Source organism: Anneissia japonica, unplaced genomic scaffold (genome assembly GCF_011630105.1).
Source record: "Anneissia japonica isolate Jap-2015-1 unplaced genomic scaffold, ASM1163010v1 scaffold287857_len828801_cov194, whole genome shotgun sequence".
In the NCBI taxonomy this organism is placed as follows: Eukaryota; Metazoa; Echinodermata; class Crinoidea; order Comatulida; family Comatulidae; genus Anneissia; species Anneissia japonica.
In genome coordinates, this window is record NW_022738478.1 from 447116 (window position 1) to 453309 (window position 6194).

At 30.8% G+C, this 6194-nt stretch overlaps 1 long non-coding RNA gene across 2 annotated transcripts in view; it reads left to right on the forward strand.

Annotated features, from left to right (window-relative positions):
• Positions 1–4383: 4383 nt before the first annotated feature.
• LOC117117575 overlaps positions 4384–6194 on the forward strand; it is a 4549-nt gene continuing 2738 nt past the window's right edge. The window contains exon 1 of one of the 2 annotated variants that reach the window (XR_004446917.1): positions 4384–4500. This is a non-coding gene — a long non-coding RNA (uncharacterized LOC117117575). Of the gene's footprint in view, positions 4501–4725; positions 4745–6194 lie in introns of those variants that run through there. The other variant, XR_004446918.1, reaches the window with a different exon arrangement.

Consider the following 6194-nt stretch of genomic DNA (forward strand, 5'->3'; position numbering starts at 1 on the left):
TGCACTTTTGAGTTTGTAAAAACATTGGCCTAATAAGTATACACGCTTCCAATTTTAACAACGTTAAGTACATTGTTTTCACAATAAATTTAGCTTCTGATAACCGCTGCACCCATGAAATCGATCTAAGTGTTTCTGAGATGGTTACGAAATGTATAAACAATTGCGTTTTTACTCAGTTTTGGTACCGCACTTGGAAAAGTGAACAGGCAAAATTCATGAGTCATGTGCAATTGTTATTCTTTCCATACACTTTTTAAAGTGGGGTTTTAATTATAGAAGATTGGTGAAAAGTGGGGGAGGAGGCAATCGATATGATGTCCCCCTACTTTGAAAAGTGGGGGTGGCGTGTCCCCCACCGATTGACGCCCATGTAAACAATACCTGGATTTGCGTCAGGAGAATCAATTAGTGGGGGGGGGGAGGGGTGGGGCTATGTGTGTAATTTTGACCAACCTGTCTTGAAAATGTACTGAATACTCAGTGCGTGTGAAAACATTCGCCAAAATCATTTGCAAGTTGTTCTCCAGTGGGACTCGAACCCACGTTCTCCAGATCACTAGCCTGGTATCATGCCTCTAGACCACCGAGCTTGCACCTGATGGCCATGGTTGAATTCGAGCCCAAGTAAGCAGCGAGTACTATATTTGCAATTGTTTTCACACGCACTGAGTATTCACTACATTTTCACGACGGGTTGGACAAAATTCCACCTATATAGGCCTATGTTCTAATTATGTTGTCAATATAATAATATATCATAGATTCATGAAATGCCTAATAGGCCCTAAACGATAAAATATATATGACTTGACCATAGTTTGTTTCTCAATATTCTTGAATTTTTTAAACAAAATATTTTTTTAAATATTTCTGAGCGTTAATGCCGTACATTTTCTGTTTAAAAAAAATCTCGGAATGTATGAGCATTAAGAGTTTCGCCTGAGTAGACCCCACTAAAGGCTCTGTCTCTATGATCCAATCTGGTGCATTTTTACCAATTTTACCTACGGCGCGGCAGTTATCTATGGCATAGTTACCAACCGTCACGCATCACTTCATAGTGATTTTGGATGAAACGCATTTTGCAGATATTTATATGTCTGGCGTATACACGTAGGCCCTATGTTCGTTGTTATAAATTGTTGTAACAATTTAATATATTAGCGCAGAAACTGATTTATCATGATAATGACTTTAATTTGTTCTTTAGACGATGAGGGAAAATAAATTCTAAGTTTGATTAATGGTTAATTATATGTTTTGTAATTTTATAATTATATACGTTTTCGTAAATATTAATTATGGCGGTACAGTATTGTAATTTGAAACACCTCACAAGGCTCGCAAAAATAGCAAAATTTAAACTGGTATAGTCGTCTTTTATTGATACTAAAGTTGTAACAATCATTGTAAATATTTAACTATATACTGAAACTTACATAATAAATACAAAAATAAGTAAATTTACATAAACATCATATAGGAATAAATTATCAAATATTATAAGGAATTGTGTATGTATAATAATATTTCAATCAATTCATTAATATATTCCAATCTTATTAGACAATAATTTATGGGTGTCGTCTTCAATTTAATGCACTAGGCACACTCATTTGAATGATAGTACTCTTAGACAAACGACAAGAATACGACAACAATGGTGTTTTTTCATCTGTTTTGTTTCTTTTAGGCTATCTTCATTCATGTGTTCATATGTAAATAGGTTATGATGCATTTTGGTAGTTAGTTCGAATTCGATCCAACTCGGCCACAAGTCAACTCGGCCACAGTCAACTCGGCCACAAGTCAACTCGGCCACAAATCAACTCGGCCATAAAAAGTTCGGCTGCAGTCAACTCGGCCACAAGTCAACTCGGCCACAAGTTAACTCGGCCACAAGTCAACTCGGCCACAATAATATCGCTGTTATTATTGGTGTCATTGTTATTATTATTGTTGTTTTTATTAGTTTTAATATTAATTATTAGTCTTAGCATTAACATTATGTATTGTTTAAATTTTTGCTGATATTTTTATTGTTACCATATAAATAATACAAAATTCTCGATTTTTTAAATTCATATTATTATTATATATTAGTCTTAGTATTATTATTTTAATTATTAATAGTAATTTTAAAAATATCGTTATTGGTATTTTATTGGTATTTTTCTCATATTATTATTATTATTATTATTATTGTTGTTGTTTTTGTTGTCACCTTTATTATCGATATTATTACCCTATTATTACTAAGTAGGCCTAGTATTATAAGTATCATAATTATTATTATTATTACTAATTAGTATTACTATTATTATAAAAAATAAACGTTATCTTTAATTTATTATTGCTGTTATTATTGCTATTATCAACTTCAATGTTATTATCACTAATAGTATTATTAAAATAGATATTTAAATATCGTTATTATTACCATATTATTTCTATTAGCATTGTTAAAATAAATATTACTATTAATATTGTTGTTGTTATCACCTTTATTATCATTATTATGACTAATTAGTATTATTAAAGTAAATATTTGAAAAAGACCGACATGTCACTGGTGAATCGCGTCATTGGATGCATCCTTGTCACTGACGGGTTTCAAACATATCCCCCAATGGTCGAACAAATATGAAGGACTGAAGTCTGTCACGCAACAATACCAATTGTTCCTATTGTGGATAATTGATACTAGATGCTGCACCCCACCTAAGTTTAACGTAGGCCTAATTCTTGGGCGTGGTTCTGAAGAATATAGTATCGAAATGCACGCCATCGTGCATTTATTTGATTTTAGTCGGATTCAAAATAAATTTTTAACATTTAAAAAAATCATAATGTGGTTTTTCTATTTCAATTTTTTATGATTAGGTCTACAGTATGTACTCATGTTTTATGTCAGTGTTTTAACGTGAACAAAATTAAACATTAACATATGTGTTTCTTAATTATTATGATTGCTTAAATTGTTAATGTTACAATTGTCAGATTTTATTCCATTATGTAAGTAGCGGGTTTTCTCTGTTGAATAAGAGTACAGTGTGAAGAAATATATACAACGATCTCACGACGATGTGACGATGATCAGAATTTTACTAAAATATACTGTGTACTTCATTTTAATCATGAAGAAAAAGGATGCAGAAACTGTAATACCGTATTTACATTTCATTTTAATTATAAATAACTTGTGGCCGAGTTGACTTGTGGCCGAGTTGACCTGCACCCGTTAGTTCCACAGTGTTAGCATAGTTAAAAGTAACAGTTTTTATTTTAATAATTGTTGTTCCTTATGCACCTGATTGTAGTAAAATTTTTCACACATTGTACAATAAAAAATATAACACCATGTATCTTTTATATCTTGTTTTATTGGTAAACAGTGTAGTAATGAGATGGTTAAATGCTTTAAATGTATATAATTTAAAAATCACGTTGTACATAAAACATATCGGAGATGGTTAAATCCTTTAAATTCATATAGGCCTACGGAAGAAATATGCAATTATTTTTGGAGATTTCAAGGCAGCGGTTGGCGTAATATAAATTTTTTTTTAAACAACTTTGGTTTAGTATGAAATTCGAAATCATTATTGGCGGGGCACTATATTATTCATGTCATCAAAGTAATACATAAAACACAAGGCGCAAGATGTGTAAAATATTTTCTTATTTTATTCACAACATTGAAAATAAATAAAAAAATTCAAACATATCAACAAACGAAATGTCATCATAGTTGTACATAAAAACAAATATTGTTTTAATATTCTTGTTTTAATATGTTATGTTTTTATACTGGTAGGCCTATATAAATTCTTAATTATTTACTGTCTCAACCATCAAACAAAATCAACAAATGCATGAATGACATACACTACATTTTTATTCATTATCACGCAAGAAAAATAAATCTAACGTATCAACGTCAAACATTTTCACATTGTACATAAAACACATCGGAGGATGTATACTGTACAATAAAACTAAGAATACGTAATCACTTATTTGGCATAGGTCCTATATTATATTATTAACACACATTCTACTGGATCTTTAAACAAATAAATTTTAATCACGTTATGTTTTTATACAGGCAAATAAATTCTTAATTATTCACTGTAGACCTAGGCTTGTATATTTTCTCCTTTTTGTTACTGACGTATCCATCTGTTGTATGACTACGTTCTTCTCATTGGTGGCTGCTGTATATTCGGTGGCCTCTTTGGCGTTCCATTCATTTGGCGTGTCTGGGAGAACAGTAACATTTTACTGAAGAGGTAACGCGAATTATCATAAGTTGACGCAAATTATCCAGTAGTTGACGCGAATTACCAATAGTGTACGCAAATTGTCATGATTTGACGTAAACTGACGCATTTTTACAGTCCGAAAAAAATTCAATGCGGTGGCATCGCATGTGGTGGCGGCGCTGCGTTATACGATGATCGATATCTTTGGTGGTGGCGGTGGTTTCTAAACTTTGTAAGTTTTCCGGAGGTTTCTAAAAATATAAATAAATATTTATTAAATAAATATATTAAATATTAACGATTGATTGAAATAGTATATATGCCTATATTTAGGAGCCAGGCGCTAATGCACTTTCGCACCTAACTTTTAATTCTTAATTTCACGCTGCAAACTTATTCTCCCCCCACCCCGCTCGTCGTGCTAGCGAAGAACACAGATTCGCTGTACTTATTTGTGGGCTTATTTGTTGAAAAAGGTACTTTGTGAGTGTTAAATCAGATGAAAATGTTTGTTAATTATATGTTGTGACTGTGAGAAGAACGTTGAGGTAAAAAAATAAAGAATTAAAAGTTAGGTGCGAAAGTGCATTAGCGCCAAACTCCGAATGCCTTGCATTTATGTTAAAAATTAAAATCCAATTCGGCTCTATTTGGTTCTATTTATCAAGGATTTCAGTTGAGGAAGATTAGAGCCTACCAGTTTCTTTATTAAGAAAATATGAAAAGATTACTCTTCGTTTGAACAAAGCCGAATTGGATTTAAATTTTTTACATATGCCTATTATATACTGTATAGGCCTAAGCTAGTAGGTAGGGCACTACTGTCTGACTGGTGGTAGGCCTCAGAGCCTCAGCTCGGACTGTATGTAATGAATTCGATCCAACTCGGCCACAAGTCAACTCGGCCACAAGTCAACTCGGCCACAAGTCAACTCGGCCACAAAAAGTTTGGCTACAGTCAACTCGGCCACAAGTCAACTCGGCCACAAGTCATCTACTCGGCCACAAAAAGTTTGGCTACAGTCAACTCGGCCACAAGTCAACTCGGCCACAAGTCATTTACTGGTACTACATTGTACTAATTGTTATTATTATTGCTGTTATTATTGTTGTCATAGTTTTAATATTAATTATTAGTCTTAGCATTAACATTATATATTGTTCAAATTTTTGCTGATATTATTATTACAGTACCATATAAATAATTAATAATTTTCGATTTTTTATTATTATTATTCTATTATTATTATTATTATTTACTAGTCTTAGTATTATAATTTTAATAATATTAATTTAAAAAGTTGTTGTTATTGGCATTTTATTAGTATTTTTCTCATATTATTATTATTATTATTATTAATATTATTGTTGTTGTTGTTGTCACCTTTATTATCGATATTATTACCCTATTATTACTAAGTAGGCCTAGTATCATAAGTATCATTATTATTATTACTACTAATTAGTATTACTATTATTATAAAAATAAACATTATCTTTAATTTATTATTGTTGTATTATTGCTATTATCACCTTCAATATCGATATTATCACTAATTATTTATTAAAATTGATATTTAAATATCGTTATTATTACCATACTAGTATTATTACTATTTGTTAAAATAAATATTACTATTAATGTTGTTGTTGTTATCACATTTATTATCGTCATAATGACTAATTAGTTCACCTTTATTATCGTCATAATGACTAATTAGTATTATTAATGTAAATATTACTAATTTATTGTCGTTATTGTTGTTTAATATTATTGTTGAAGTAGAATGTTGTGAGTAAAGACGAACACATTAATAAATAACTCTTTTTAATTCATAGGCAATAGCATTCAAATCTCTTTTGGTAGTGTGGTGGTCCTGTTTTACTAAAACATACTGTGTACTTTATTTCAATCATATATTGAAG